This window comes from Microtus oregoni, unplaced genomic scaffold, assembly GCF_018167655.1.
Source record: "Microtus oregoni isolate MIOR12 unplaced genomic scaffold, Mior012 000077F_ref0000221, whole genome shotgun sequence".
NCBI lineage: Eukaryota > Metazoa > Chordata > Mammalia > Rodentia > Cricetidae > Microtus > Microtus oregoni.
In genome coordinates, this window is record NW_024544029.1 from 1,401,606 (window position 1) to 1,418,046 (window position 16,441).

The following is a 16,441-nucleotide window of genomic DNA, read 5'->3' on the forward strand; positions in this document are numbered from 1 at the left end:
CTTTAGAAGAATGAATGGCATGTAGACTTTGTGACCATACATGTTGGATGAAAGGACAAATGGCTATGAAAAAGGAAGAGCTTTTATTAAAGAGATACGACCTTTACTGAAGGATCAGAAGGGTAAGTGCTGACTCAGCAGAGTAACGAATAGGAACTAACTGATCCCTAGAGGGTAGTGAGAGTTCACATAAAGATAGACATAAAGGAATATTTTACACAACGAAAATAGCAATCTGAAGAGCCTGTAACACAAGAAAGAATCCACAGCTCAGGTGTCTAAGGTCCAAGAATGAAAGGAGGTAATCAAGATGACTGGTGAGACAGGGGCCAGATCACAGGGGCGAGACCAGCTCGCGCATTTTATCCAATGAACAGGAAAGCTAAGCAGAGTTTTCAAAAGGAAACTGTTCATGTCTATCTTAAATTTCTTCTCTACAATGCCTGGCTACATTGACATGCATATTTGGCCAAAGTAGATATGAAGAAGTTAAGACTATCACAGAAGACTAGAAGAGAAATAAAGGTGACTCAGAGAAGGAAATTGGCTATGAAAGGGAAAAAGCATATTCTAAGGCAACTCATATAAAAGAAAACATTTAATTGGGATGGCTTACATTTTCAGAGGTTTAATACATTATCATCATGGTACAACGTAGTGGTGTGCAGGCAGACATAGTACTGGAGAGGGAGCTGAGAGTTCTACATCTTGATCTTCAAGCAACCGGATGTGAATTTAGACACTGGGAGTGGCTTGAGCATACAGGAAACTTCAAAGCCCATCTCCATAGTGACTCATTTCCTCCAACAAGATCATACCTATTCCAACAAAGCCAAACCTCCTAATAGTGCTGCTCCCTATGAGCTTATAAAGACAATACATTCAAAGTACCACATACTACTAAGCAGCCTTTTTCTCCCTGAGGAATTAGAAGATAACTAAGTGGGAGAAAGGTTAAGTGTTCATGTTGACCATGTTGAGGTGAGGTGCCAATACAGCACTACTTGCTAGTGCTGAGAATTCAGACCAAAGGCAAACTTGAGTCTCGGGAGAGGCTAGGACCTGAATTTAAGAAACCACAGTTCTACAGGCAGTGACTAAGGTCGCCAGCACCGACCAAGGCAGACTGGAAATATGATGTCGGACAAGAAAAAATCTTGCTTCCTTAACTTGTCTCTTTGCATGATCTCTAGTTTTATTTCCTGGCTTTCTCCTCTTCTCCTTGTTGCTTATTTAACCAAACACATATTGAAAATTACACCTCTGAATCTTTTAAGAACCTAACTATGATAGGAATTAACATTTTAAGTGGTTTATATGTGTCTATCAATGATGAACTTACAACAGCTGAATGATTCAGCAAGTATTCTTCACACAGGTCAACTTCAAGTTTTGGATGAACACTACTCAAAGAAGAAATCAATTTGCCATATAGCATCCAAGATTCCCTTACATACACAAATAAACTCAAACAAAGTTTTTGTAATAAGATTAAAAATGCCGTTCCCTTCTCAACCCTGAATTTCCCTTTCATTTTTCTGCTGTGTATTTAGATAACTGAGATGGTTGGGCCTTAAAGATAGGCAAGAGACAGCAATGACTTAATAGCATGAGTAATTCACAGAGCTAACGTCAGGTCACAGAAGTGTGAAAACACATGCAAGAGGCAACAACACCATTCTCTCGAGAAACTGCTTCGGGAACGACTGACATCAGGGATGGCTTATGACATCTAAAATCTACTTAATGCAAAAGAAGAATGATTTTTTTTTTATTTTCGAGACAGGGTTTCTCCGTAGCTTTTGGTTCCTGTCCTGGAACTAGCTCTTGTAGACCAGGCTGGCCTCGAACTCACAGAGATCCGCCTGCCTCTGCAAAGAACGATTTTTAAACCTCTTTATTATTATGTATAAAACAAAAATTTATTTATAACCAATCTTCAGCCTTGCTTCCTAAAATATTTCAACTGTATCATGAGCTGTCATTCCAGATTCAACCATTGATCATAAATCATAATGGAAGTACTTGCATGTGTTTTCATTATCACTATAAACTTACTACTATGCCAATCACATCACAGTGTAGGAATCTGGGGATCTCAGGTATCTTAAGATGTCACTTGGTTTAAATTTTTATTTTACTTTTTTGCAGATATGGGAAAATAGAAATTCAAAACCATTCTTGCCCCAACACATGCTAATATGACTAATAACATAACTACTATAATCTTCTTTACTTCAAATCAGTATGCGTCATCATCATTTTATACTTGGGAATGAATGCTGTGTCATGTTAGGAACTGTTTATCACTGTAGCACAAATCCCACCACTATAAGCCAGTTCACATTGATAGGAGATATGAATCAACTGACCAAATTACCTTTCAAAGGGGGTTAGCAAACACAAAAAGGTAGATGGCAAAGAAGCTGTCTCCTCCCAGGGATTCCAGAGGCAAAGCAGTCCGGCTGCTGTTTTCCCTGTAAGACGTTCTAGGACTTACATCCATGCATTTCAGTTCAGAACTCTTTCCCTTTGATACCACATGAGGTCGTATTTATGATATTCATTTATCCTATAGTAATGTAAACTATTTCTCTGATGAGTCTATCTGCACTCTCCTTGGTTCTTAATATTATGTACCTTCAGGGAAAACTGTAGATTCATAATTCCTTATCACAAAATAGAGATTTGGCTCCAACTGTTCCAGAAAACTCACTGAATAAAAAAAGAGTTTTCTAAAAATAGGTTATGAATGTATTTTATCTTCTCTTGGAGTTTACCATAGTAGCTTCTTGCTTCTCAAAATGCACTTTGGGGAAATAGCTGTCTTTAATTTGTGAACAAGAACAGATATTTCTATTTTAATGAAGTACTTTCCGAAATGAATTTCAAAGAAAAGATTATATAATATCACTATACACACAAGAGAAGAAAAGGAGCTTTTTGACTAAGTTGTGCCTCAAGATCCAAGATCTGAGGATACTTATTTATATAACAGGACAATTACATGTATGGCTAAGGATGTTTGCAAATCAGTTACTGCAAATAAAATCTAAAATTGAAGATGTCGTTCAGTGACTAAGAACACTGGCTACTCTTTCAGAGGACCAGGGTTTGGATCCGAGCACCCACATGGTGCCTCAAAACCATCTGTAACTCTTGTTCCAGGGGATCTGATGCTGTTTCTTGGCTGCTGAAGGTGCTGCACACACAGTGCACTTATACACAGACAAAACAGTCATACACATAAAACAAATCAATATTTTCTAAGTAAAAACTAGAAGACTCAACACCTGTCAACCAGCATTCAGAAGTTGCTTCAGTTTGAACCACTTCTTTACTTCCTAGGCACCAGTCACTGAGTCTCTTGGAAATGATGCCCTTATGTGCAACATCAAGATCTTTGCTTTCTTCACAGGGAAGAACAGCCTCCTGTAAGCATCCTGTCTGTGCACACTGTCCTATCACCCGGAAAGGCACTTGCTACTACTGATATTTATTGTGAGTCTCATAAGCTTAACGTGTATTATCCCCACAATGCTTGTGAACTGCATTAACCAATGCCTTTCATCAACTGTAATTGTATACTAGTCCACAGATTGTAGATTAGTGTCCATAAAATACTCTACATTTCATGAGCAGGCAAATTAAATGACATAGCTATGATATTTCATGTCTTTTTATTTGCTTAACTAATTTTATTGTCTTTTTGTTATTCATGGCCAACAATAAAACTTGGGAGTAAGACTTCTCAAATTCCCAAGATCAGGAGATAACCCAAATCCTTAAATTATAGAACTTTGCTATTATTCTTGACTTCGGGAGCTGTCATCTACAAATTGCCTTACACAGATGGAAACTTAAGAGCAGAGACAACAGTGATTTTCCCAAGATAATTCCTATTTTTGCTCTGCTTCTAGAAAATCAATATCTAGAGCACTAATTTGCAAAGGTTCTACCAAGAACCTAACATATGCTGCCTGCTTCAGAATTACAGAAGCTATCATTATCGCTTCCTGGACAGTTGGATGGGGTGCTATCCAAATCAAACACCAATTCCATTAAACCAAACAGTAGAACAATTCAGTCAACCGAGTAGCCCAATCCCATCTCCTATCAACTAACAGAGCATCATCCAAAACAAACTGATTTAAAAAAAAAGTCGATAGCCCAAAAAAAATGGTCGAACCAGTGATGTTCTAATATATAATTACATGCTGGAGCAAACACATTGGTTATTGATTTTTGTATACAGGCTAAGGCTTCCAATGCCTTAGATGGTGTCTGTGAAAGAGGTATGAATCGGTACTGAATTGTGGGCCTCCATCACTACCTGTCAGATGCAGCTTAAACAAGGCTGCAGGCAACTGACCGCAAGAATGCCTCAGCCTCTCCACTTGGTCCATGAGACCTTCTGTTGACAGGGGTGCACTACTCCGCTTTGTAAGGTGGTCATACTTCATGCAATTCTGTCACACCCTGACCTGGCCTCCGTGGCCTTATTGTGAGTTAAAGAGTTCTAAGACTGGGGTGACATCCAGTGTTAGAATAAACCTTAAAATTTTAATTTCTTCATGAGTAATTTACTTGACCTGAGCAATCTCAATGGGACAGCCTATCCACTCTTTAAAGCTCCTCTCAGCTAAGGGAGCACCAATAAACTTTAGGTACTTATAACAGAGCATATGGAAAATCTTCTTAGCTAACATAAAAAGGTTTTCCATTGCAATTTTAGCTTATTGAATAAGCTAATATATATTTTAGCTTATGTTTTACATTTAAGTCTATAACAGCATTTTCAACTTGATAAAGTCTGTGAGACGACAATAAACTTGGTAGGATTTAAATATATATATATATATATATATATATATATATATATATATATATATTTGGATTTTCGAGACAGGGTCTCTCCGTAGCTTTTTGGTTCCTGTCCTGGAACTAGCTCTTGTAGACCAGGCTAGCCTCGAACTCACAGAGATCCGCCTGCCTCTGCCTCCGGAGTGCTGGGATTAAAGGCGTGCGCCACCACCGCCCAGCTGGATTTAAATATTTTTAAATTATTTAAGTGAAATGAAAGGATAAGAAAGAGAAAGAAGAAACAAAATGGGGCTGCCTGTCCCCCAAACTACTTCCCGAGCCCTCGTCTCTTCCTATAAAATTTCAGAACTTCCGTGAAATGTGTTGGCCTGCTGCCTGAGTCATGGCAACTTGACAAATCCTCTTTGCAAATATCCTTGCTGTGCCCTAAGCAGACAGCACACTTAGGAAGCCAAGCTCTTGCTCACATATTGCATGATACTATGCTCACTATGGCTCACAAGATGCTACCTGGCATGGGAGTTGCCAATGCATGAAGGGCTCTGATGCAATGTCACTGGCATTGGTATCAAGATTGCAGCCCCCACTCACTGGCAGCCTGACTTTCAGTAAATTATCTGAGTTTTGTGAAGTCTCGGTATCATTTGTAAAAGCCAAATAACGTTAACCCCTCCACACCACTACTGTGTGAATTAATTAAATGAATGCGTAACATACCAGCTACACAGTATGCCATCAAATATGATAGTAGTAATAGTCATAAAATGGTTGTAAATTAATTTACTATTTCAAGTACAACTAAAAGCTTTGACTTTGAAACCACTGTGTACTCAGATCTTAACTGTGGCCTTGCTCCACTCACCACTCTCAGATCCAGGAAGCAAAGGGGAGAAGAAGGAACCACACCTCGTCCTGTCCTTTGCACGCATTTTCTAATTAGCACGTTAAGTACGTCACTCTCGCACATGTGCAGTCCAGACACACCAACTGTTGGCTCCGACGCTGTCAAGTGGGTTGAGTTTATGTGTGTAAATGCACTACGAACTCATACTATTTAGAAGGAATTAAGAAGTCCATATGTCAGTTGATTTATTTTGAGCTGGTGCTTGGACTTTTATTTAATAAATGGCTAATAAGGAGAGTCTATTCTAATAGTAATCAAACCTGCAGTATTTAGGGTCAATTTATAAATTCCACTAAATGGATCCATCACAGTCAAAGGAAATGCCAAAAACAACTTTACTCGTACATATTTTACCTCTGTGTCTTCTGAACATTTCCAAACAATTTTTTGTTGGTTTTTTCAGGTTTGGTAAATTATAATGAAGTGGGGAGATTTTGTTCTCTTTGGTAGAACTAACGTGAAAATCCTGAGGACATTAATTCAAGTGGAAATTCTTGTGGAATCTTCAGGAAAGATTCTATGGAGGACAGGGTGTAACCATTCTAAAGACAGTGCTGTTAGATTAGAAAGACACAGCTAACACTAGCCTTGATGAGCAGAAAGACATGAAAGGAAGGCCAGCGTACAATTCCAGCAACTGGGAGGCAGAGACAGAGGACCTTGGTGAGTCCGCGGACAGCCTCGTCTACACAGTGCATTGACACCCACAGAAATTACGGCAGTAATTGCCTAGTGTTGCCATTGTTACTTTAGACTTCTAGACGTTCCCAGTGACTGAGCATCATCAGATCGACCGTGAAACTACAAACTACCACAGCTGGCATTGCACTATCTGTGAGTCTCTTTAGAGTTATTTCCAACCAGAAACTATGCTTTGCCATCTTTATTTTTCTTGATAAACAGCTATCCACGTAAAAACAGTGAGCTAAAGCCTGTTACCTCGTTTCTGTTGCAATCTGCTGTGTATCAACTCATATTACTGTCTGATTTATGGTTATAATTACAGGTATCTCCAAAACTATGTGATGAATGTGCTCTATTATGAAGTGGCAGTTTTGTGTTCTTTCTTACATGGCACTTTTTATATGTATGAAAACTGGAAGGGGGGCCTGGGCCTCATTTTTAAAAAATACAATTACCACCTTGGGCTAGTACAGATCAAGTAATCAGAAGGACTGCAGCGCCATCTTGTGGAAGAAAGTACCAAGCAAGAATGCTTTTCTCTAGTTAGAAAAGAAATTGGATTGAATTTCACGGTCAATTCCTGCTTCATTTAATGATTGATTATTTCAAAAAGCTGCAGTCTGGAACATGTGTCAAGCAGTAAACGTCTCTATTATCCTCTGTAATCTAGAAGCCATGTGAATTGTCTACATTTCAGAGACTGGAAATATACAAGGTGAGTGACTGTATAAGAGGTTTTCCAGGAAACAGAGAACCAATCAGAAAAGAGGACAAAGGCTGGGACAAAATTAATGAGGAGATCTCATCTTTTCCATTCTTCATCCTAAACAGAAAGGAAATATGGAGTATGACTAAGGCAGAGTTGCGAGAAACTTACTATGGAAATATATCTTTTGAGGTCAGTGATGCGTAAGGAGAAGCAAGATCAGGAGGGACCTACATTTCCTTCTCTCTCCCAATTCATCTGACCAATTACCGAAACACCACTGTGAGGTACTTAGTAGTCCCTGGAGAGAAACCAAAAGACTTGTGTATATATGTCCTATATAGGCCATCTAGCCCCTCCTCGGGACACAGAAACTATAGTTACAGACTATATAAAGACAGAAGAAAGCTCAGAGGGGCCAGGTGGGGCCGAGGCCTGTGTGAGAGCTCACAGGGCTGAGAGCTCGTGGGACATTTCACACATTCTTCAGCGGAAGGAGAAAGAAATGAATATTTTCCATTCGTTTCCTCAAGTTAATGACTGACACAAACGTGCAGTCCTAGGCGAACCTTACCCTCCAACACATCTTTCAGCATGCTTTCCTGACTACTGCATCTCCCATCAAACCCCAGGGAATGAGAGTGCACAGGACACCAGCCATCTCCAGAAAGGAACACCTGCTCCTGCCATGCTCTCCGGACACTGAGTTCACATCCTAATGGGTGGTTTGTATTAGTCACTTTCCTCGCTGCTGCGATCAAATTACTGAAAAATTAATATAAGGTGGCGATTTCTCAAAAAACTAGGAAAAAACCTTCCTCAAGACCCAGTAATACCCCTTTTGGGTATATATCCAAAGGATGCTCAATCGTGCCACAAGGACATGTGCTCAACTATGTTCATAACAGCACTTGGAAACAACCTAAATGCCCCTTGACTGAAGAATGAATAAGGAAAATGTGGTACATTTACACAATGGAGTACTACACAGCAGAAAAAAATAATGACATCTTGAATTTTGCAGGAAAATGGATGGAGCTAGAAAACATTATTTTGAGTGAGGTAACCCAGACACAGAAAGACAATTATCACATGTACTCACTCATAGGTGGTTTTTAAACATAAAGCAAAGAAAACCAGTCTACAAACCACAATCCCAGAAAACTTAGACAACAATGAGGACACTAAGAATCTACATGGGAAGTAGAAAGTAGAAAAAGACAAGATCTCCTGAGTAAATTGGGAGCATGGGGACCTTGGGGGAGGATAGAAGAGGGAGGGGTGAGGCAGAGAGAGGAGCAGAAAAAATGTAGAGCTCAATAAAAAAATCAATAAAAGGGGGGGAGGAAATAAATTGTTGCTTTTTAGAATTGAAAAAATATATAAGGTAAAGGGGGTTATTCTGGTTCACCGTGTGGGGGTACAGTTCATCGTGGCAGGGAAAGAATGGTGGCAGTGCTGGAAGACATCACAGATCAGGAAGCAAAGAAAACGTTATCCTCCTTTTTTCTTTTTTATTCATGGCTAGACCTTCACTAAGATCCTGGGAATTCATTACCCCAGACCATTGGACCATCAACATTAAACCTGCTGAATTTAACACTTTCCGAATCGTTATTAATAGCTATTTGCCTTCATAGTAGTAGCTGTGCTGGGCCAAAGTGGTAAACACTTGAGAAAACACTATAAAGTTCTCTCTAAGTTACCCACACCAGCACCAAGCAACTGCCCTGTTGGTTTGTTTATTCATGACTACCCTTTCTTTATCAGGCTTCTATTTGGGGTTTACAATTCTGAATATGTCCTTATAATTCCATGTCTTGACCAAACAGATAAAAGTTGTTTCTATTTCACTGTATTTTTTCCAATTATAATTCTGTAAGGGTGAGGATTTCCCGTGCTTTTTTATTATTAATTTACTTTTCCCTTCTTTTAAGAAAAAAAAAAAGAAGCAGCTTGCTTCCATGATGGGAACCACAGCCTCTCCCCACTAAAATAAAGCTAGAAGACAGAAACTTTTCAGGAAGATGCCCTGAGTCTCGGTGCAGGTTTCTTGGCTCCTCGCTCCCCACGTACCCACGCGTGAAGCACACATATCTGGCTGCAGCAGATTCCAGCGGCAGTCATGGCAGAAAAATCTGTGAGAGATGCAGGAAGGAGGAGGTATGTGTGAGTGTGTGTGCAATGTGTAAGTGTGTGTGCAGTGTGGAATGTGTATGTGCAGTGTAGAATGTATTGCATTGTATGAGTGTGTGAACAATGTGTGAGTGTGTATAGTGTGTGCATTGTGTGTGTGTATTGTGTGAGTGCGTGTAATGTATAAGTGTGTACAGCATGTGCATCGTCTGAGTGTGTGTATTGTGAGTGTATGTGAAATGTGTTAGTGTGTACAATGTGTGCATCGTGTAAGTGTGTGTGCAGTGTGTGTGTGCAGTGTGTGTGTGTGCAATGTATGAGTCTGTGTGCAGTGTGGTGTGATATTTGATCACAGTGTGAAGTCCTTCCTCACCTGCCTAAGGCATATTGTGGTTGGTTTAATAAAGAGCTGAATGCTGGTGTATTTTCCCCTCAGTTTATGTTTTGGTATAAAAGCTGTTTAGAGAATAAACCAAGAAGAATTCTTCAGTATGTGAACTCAGGACTTCACGAGGGACCGCTGAGAATCTCCCTCCCGATAAAGCCATGTGAGTTGTGTCTTTATTCCCGTGCCTCCATGCCGGTCCAGGGAGAGAGACAGTTTATGTTGGGGTCTGGCCCAGAAAATAATTTAGAGTCTGGGCTAGCACCAAACCCTGACATAACAGCGCCTGCAATGTTGGGGCTGATCCGCAAACCCCGACATAAACAGCCAGTAATAGCTAGGCAGGAGAGGATAAGGAGGACTTCCTAGAAGAGAGGAACTTGGGGGAAGAATCTAAAAGGCGGTGGTTTGCCAGCCAGGCACTGAAGAAATGGGAAAGATGGTACCGAGGAGAGGTAAGGAGCCACGTGGCAGAATGTAGATTAATATAGATGGGTTAATTTAAGCTATGAGAGCTAGTGGAGACAAGCTTTCATAATTAACAAATCTTTCTGTCATTATTGGGGAGCTGGCACACGAAAGAATGCCTGTTACAATGCAATGCGTGAGCATGTGTGCATGTGGAGCCCAGAGATCAACCTTTGGTGCTCAGAGGTCAACCTGTGGTGCCTAGAGGTCAACTTTTGGTACCCAGAGGTCAACCTTTGGTGCTGATCCTCAGGAGCCATCTACCTTGGGTTTTTGGTTTCTTTGTTTGTTTGTTTGAGTTTTGATTGGTTGCTTGCTTGCTTGTTTGGACATAGGGTCTTTGACTGGCTTGAAGCACCAAGAATTTGCCTGACTCCATCTCCCCTGCATTGGCATTGCAAGTGCTTGTGACATTCCTAGCTTCTTACATGGGTGCTAGGAATCAAACTCCAGTCTTAACTTATACCACAAGCACTTTAATAGTTGAGCTTTCTGCCCCAGGCCTGTACTTTTGGATTTTACGGGAAATTTTTGGCCATATTTAGGGACTCACACCCACACCAGCATGCTAGACCACCCAAAGAAACAAAAAAATCTTCTGCCAACTTTTAACCAACAAATGTATGCAATGATTTCTAAAGGAAAGCGGAACACTCAAGATGGGCAGCATCTGCTGCGGCTCAGATGATGGTGTAAGAAGGTTGTCAGTATGATCTTGCTGTTGTGTACAAAGATCAGATATCTTAGGTGAGACCAATCATTTCATAAACTGGAGAGTGAAGAAGAAATAAACAGGTATAAGAGTATAAAACCTGATGCTTTTAGCTCTCAGGAGGTCAAGGATTTAGTCATCACACACAAAATACTTGCTGAAAGGAGAAAGGCATTTTACAATACACTGCAAAGCTCTCTAATTGAAAATGCCACTCAGACTCGCATCCATGCAACACAAAGCATGAAGCATGAAATTCGTATTGCAATCTACTTTGTAACTACTGCTGTGATTAAACAAGGTAGAGACTCAAGAGAGTCACATAGAGGAAGTAGTGATTCATTAGTTTCCTTTCTAAGTAACGGCATCGTGAATACGTTGCTAATTTCCACAGAAAAACTATCAATCATTCCTGAAATTCAGTCTCTACCTGTGAAGGAGAGCAAAACCTTCTCATCAAGTCATTTCAATAGATAAAATATCTAAAAGATATAATTAGCAGTTATAAGTAGTTGCTAAATCTCTCACCATTAATTTTGGAGTATTTTTTTTATGTAAACTGCATATCCAGTCTTCCAACTTTCAGAGATTTCTTCAAACTCAAATTTAACTAGGCAAATTATGTTTAAATCTTAGTGTTGTATAACAGAAAACTGCTAACATGGATAAAAATAATTTTATTATAATGGTATTTTTAAATTAAATATTTGTCAAGTTTTGGGATTTTGGTAATAAATCACGATCATCCCTTTACATTCTAGTTTAGTCTTCAACAAGACTCAGTTCCCAAAAGGAAAATCTAATTATACTAATACAAGAATTCTAGTGTGGCTGTCTAGAAAGGCCTGAGACAGCCACACTAGACAGGGCAACAATGGGTTCCTCAACAGCTCCAGGGTAGGTAAGCTAAGCATGCAGGGAGAAGCTGTATTCTGTGAGTTATTTTATCAGCTTTCTATCAATTTCCCACTTCTACCTTTTAAACTTGCATCCAGCCGCACTTCATTCTTTATTGTATTTCAATCTGGGAGGCAAATACCTTAATTAAAATCCTGGAGTGACCGAGAATTCCGGTTCCACTTCTGATGTAGCTCTTGGTCTGTCATTAATTAAAATAGGGTCATAGCCTAATTTCGAGAAGAAGTCACCATATGCCCTCTGAGTCATCTTTAAATCTCTCCCCCACTTTCCATTGCTGGTGCCCAGAAAACATTCAGGGACCTGAATTTACCATACGTAGAACTGCTTCCACTAAGTGATTTCATATTAAATAGAATTCAGTAGAAAATGATCCTAAAACAACTTCTCTCCTTCCCACAAACTCTGCTTATTCCCTTTACAACACAGCTCTAATGGCCTCTGTGGAGCCTAGGAAAATAATTTCTCCGAGTTTGGCGCCTGCAATCATGTCACCAGGGCCAAATGGCTAGAACTCAGTTCTAGAAGACTATTGCCTTTGAATTAATAGCTCCAAATCAATGGTTAAAGGTCCAGAGAAGAATCCTATCCAAGTGAAAATCTAACTGGAAGAGAACTAAGACTCTAAAGACACCGACGTTTGCTGGGATGGATGCCAAACAACATGGTAGCTTTGGGGGGCAGAGGCAAGAGAAGGTTCTCTTCTGGGTTGGTCAATATTGTAACCCACTACAGCAGAGAGGAAGTGTGATCGAATGATGATGCAAACAGCAAAAGAGATTATGTCAGAGTTCTTGAGGAAGTGAGGATGCATTGCACAGTGAAGAGATAGTTCTAAAGTGGAAGCAGAGATGCCCGACAGTGGAAGGAGATAGAGAAAAGGGGCGCCTTGGTGACAGGGGCTCTGCTCTTCAGACAGCTCTCATTGTCTTCTTGGGGTAAGAAGAAAAGCAAAATCAACTGAAAATGGGGAACAGAAAGGAGTTGGAAACCTGAAGAAATGAAACAATGTATCTCTTAGAAATCTCTGAGAGAATAAAGGTTAAGTCAATAAGGGAACAAGGGTTTCTGTCAACTGAATTTCCCAGAACTACTGAAGATTCCCCCATGAAAGACTGTCACGAAAATTAAGAGATCTGTCTATTGTGTTCATCTGCAATCATCAGCCACAAGCTCAGGAAACACATAGTGAATGTTTATTGTGTGTCAAATGCTGGTTTAACCTTTTGATTTGATAAATGCTTTAAGCCCGCACTATCCCCCTGAGATAGGAGAAAAGTGAGGAATGCAGATACCTGGTAGACGTTGGACCGTCTGAGAGCAGGTCCAGAGCACACACCCTTAATTACCAATCCTAGTGTGTCTATGGAAATCACTGAGATGGACCTGGCAGAGACTTGGGTGTGGAAGGCGGAGGTGTTTACAAATAAAGTACTTGACAAATAAAGCGAAGGCAGGGGGTGGAGGGTAGGGCAGATATTAAAAGTAATGTATCACAAGGCTGCAACTGCCCACGTGGTTGAAAGCTGCTTAGAAGCAGTGAGCAGAAAATAACAGTTAATGACTGCATGTAAGAAATTAACAGTTTAAGGGTGGGTGGTACTCATTCATAATAACAAACTATAAGAATTAGCAACTATGGTTATGATGGGGGACAAAAAATGGGTTACAGAAAAAGTCAGGGAACTGAAAAGAATTGGGTGCTAGATTATTCAGGGAATGTACAGAAAGAAAGGTGTTGAAGTCTTCACCAGAAGGGACAACTGACACAGCCATCAGTAGATGACTTCAGCATTGAGGCGTGAGTACAGTCAGATGGCCACACTCCCAACAAGGGTCCCAACTCTGCCAAGATTACCATGAACCTTTTTGATGTCCCACACCCTGGGCCTCGGTAAGCCAGGGATATTGTTTGGATAAAGGCGTAAAAGACGATCCCAGTTCCATCTCCAGACCCGGAATGATTCAGATGCTATGATCTTTAACTTTTCGATACTGTTCCATCACAGGTACAACTTTTGTCATTATGATTCCCTATCTCAAAAGAGAACTTTCTGCTACGATTAGTCAGTTGGTTTGAGTTGGTGATTATTTCCCAAGATTTGTCTGGCATTTTGGAAAAATGACTTCTTCTGTGTAGTGAACTCTTTCCTGTCTTATTAAGTCCAATATCATGGAAAGCTTCTGTCAATTCTCTGTGCTCCAGAAGGCTTATGAAGGCCTGAAAGGGTCCAGTGGAAAACACACTTCACAAAATAATTTCGGGACTCAGGAACAAACTGATTCTTTCACATCACCCCCTCCCCAAGAAGGAATCTCTCTCCAGGAAGTGCTCCTCTACCCTACATGATATCTTTGTTTCTCAAACTGAACTTTGACCTTAGGGACCCCATCATATCTTCACATGTATCTTCAATAGCACTTAACAACATACTGAGTGACCTCAGGAATATTTCCCAAAACGACAACAACAATTACCTCCAGTTGTTCAGTAGCGCTAAGTGAATAGCTGGGTGATTTAAAACAGAAAATGCCTAATTAAAATGCCATTTACTATTTTATTAAAACTGGTATTTTTTTAAAGGAAAACATGATGGCAAAATCTTATCCAGTGAAAATTTTACATTTGTTTATTTTGTGTGGAGGGGGGCACGGATGTACAAGTCAGAGGATAATTTCCAGAAGCTGGCTCTCATCTTCTTCCATACAGAGCTGGCAATCAAATGCAGGTGCCAGGCTTGAAGGCAAGTTAACTTACCCACTAAACCATCTTGCCAAACACCAGTGCAAGTTTGTAAAGGTATCAGCTACCTTCTCCTAAATATATCGGTGTATTTTAAATACAATAATAAAATAGTAAGGCCTGGTAACTGCAGTTAATACCTATATACTTCACAACTACACTTAATAATTAAGTATTTGCTAAAATATATTTAAATGCACATTCATTAATATTAAACATAACAAATATAGTGTAGGATTGTTATATTAATAACAAGAAAACTGTTTATATTTTCATTATATTAAACTAAAAAAACTGAACATTGTTCCGTTAGGTTAAATTTTGCCAGTGTTACTTAAATATGCCTTATAAATCTTAAACATCCTAGAAAATTATAAATATATTACCCATGATTTAAATATTTACCTTGAGGAAATATAAAATATCCGGAGCTCTTTCCGGGAGTAGAATTCGATAAGCCTTTTGGAGCATTTGGAGGACCACACAAAAATAAATTTTGGACTTGCTGCCACATCATCTGGATACGTGTGATTGATTTGTTCTGAAACTCAGTGACACTCCAGCCCGAAGCAGCCCAGAGTCTACACTCGGCAGGTTTGGGAAGTCATCTTGAGCAAGGGCAGTGCTAATGGGCATGCTCCACCGGGAACCTAAAGGGAAGCTACAAGGGTGACCCTGGGTGGTGTCACACACCTTGCTTCCCTGGACAACATCCACCCGGCTTTGAGGAGGTTCCGCTGGCGGAGGGCGGAGCCTCTTAGGGAACCACCAGGGTCTCAATAGGGCAGCTGCTGCCGGATGTTCTCTGCAGGCGTTGGAACTAAAGTAAAAAAGTGGCTAAGAAATACCCTGTGAATGTAGGGGGTGACATCCGGAATTGGGAGCAGATGGAGACGCCTCTGTTCCACTCATACCTGGCGTGCTCAGCAGAGAATGCCCTTTCTGTCTGGGTTTCCGGCGTTCTACACTTCTACAAGAAGTACGACTCACTGAAGAAAAAAAAAATCACTTCAAAACAAGAAAATAAGAGGTTTCGCCTGGGACCTCGAAATCCACAGGAGATCAATCCCAGAACCCTTGCGGTGAATGCTCAGGTCCTTGTATAAAATAAAATGGCAAGGGTACTTGCATGGTCTAAGCACATGTTCTCAAATACAATGTAAAGTGCTGTGTAAGAGAATCTGCACTAGAGATCCGCAGCCAAAACTTAGATAGAGCTCGGAACCCAAATGTGATGGTTTGAATGCAATTGCCCTCGTCAGCCTGTGTTTGTTAGAGTAGATGCGGCTTTGTTGGAGGAAGTGTGTTAATGTGAAGTCAGGTTTTGAGGGTTCCGGTATGCTCAAGCTACGCCCACTATTTCCGTTTGTTTCCTGTTACCTTCAAATCAAAGATGTAAAATTCTCAACTCCTTCTCCAGCACCATGTCTGCCTGCACACCATTATGTGCCACCGTGATGATAATGGATTGAACCTCTGACCCGCAAGCTACCCAATTAAATGTTTTCGTTTGTGTAAGAGTTGCCTTGGTCATAATATCTCTTCACAGCAATAGAAACCTGACTAAGACACCTAACTAAGGAAGAGTGGGAGGAAGGATTGTAGGAGCCAAAGGGTTTGAGGACACCAAGAGAACAAAGACCACAGAATCAACTAAGCAAGGCTCTTGGAGACTCACAGAGAAGTGGCAATCACAGAGCCTGTATGGCTTTGGCCTAGGTCTCTGCATATATGTGTGACTGTGTAGCTTGGTGTTCTTGTGGGATTCCGAAGAGTAGGAGTGGAGAGTGTCTCTAACTCTTTTGCCTGCTCTTAGGACCCTTTCTCTCCTACTGGATCACCTTGTCCAGCCTTGATATGAGGGTTTGTGTCTAAATTTATTGTAATTTTGGTATGCCCTATTTGGTTGATATCCCTGAGAGGCCTGCTCTTTTCTGAAGGGGAATGAAGAAATGGTCTGG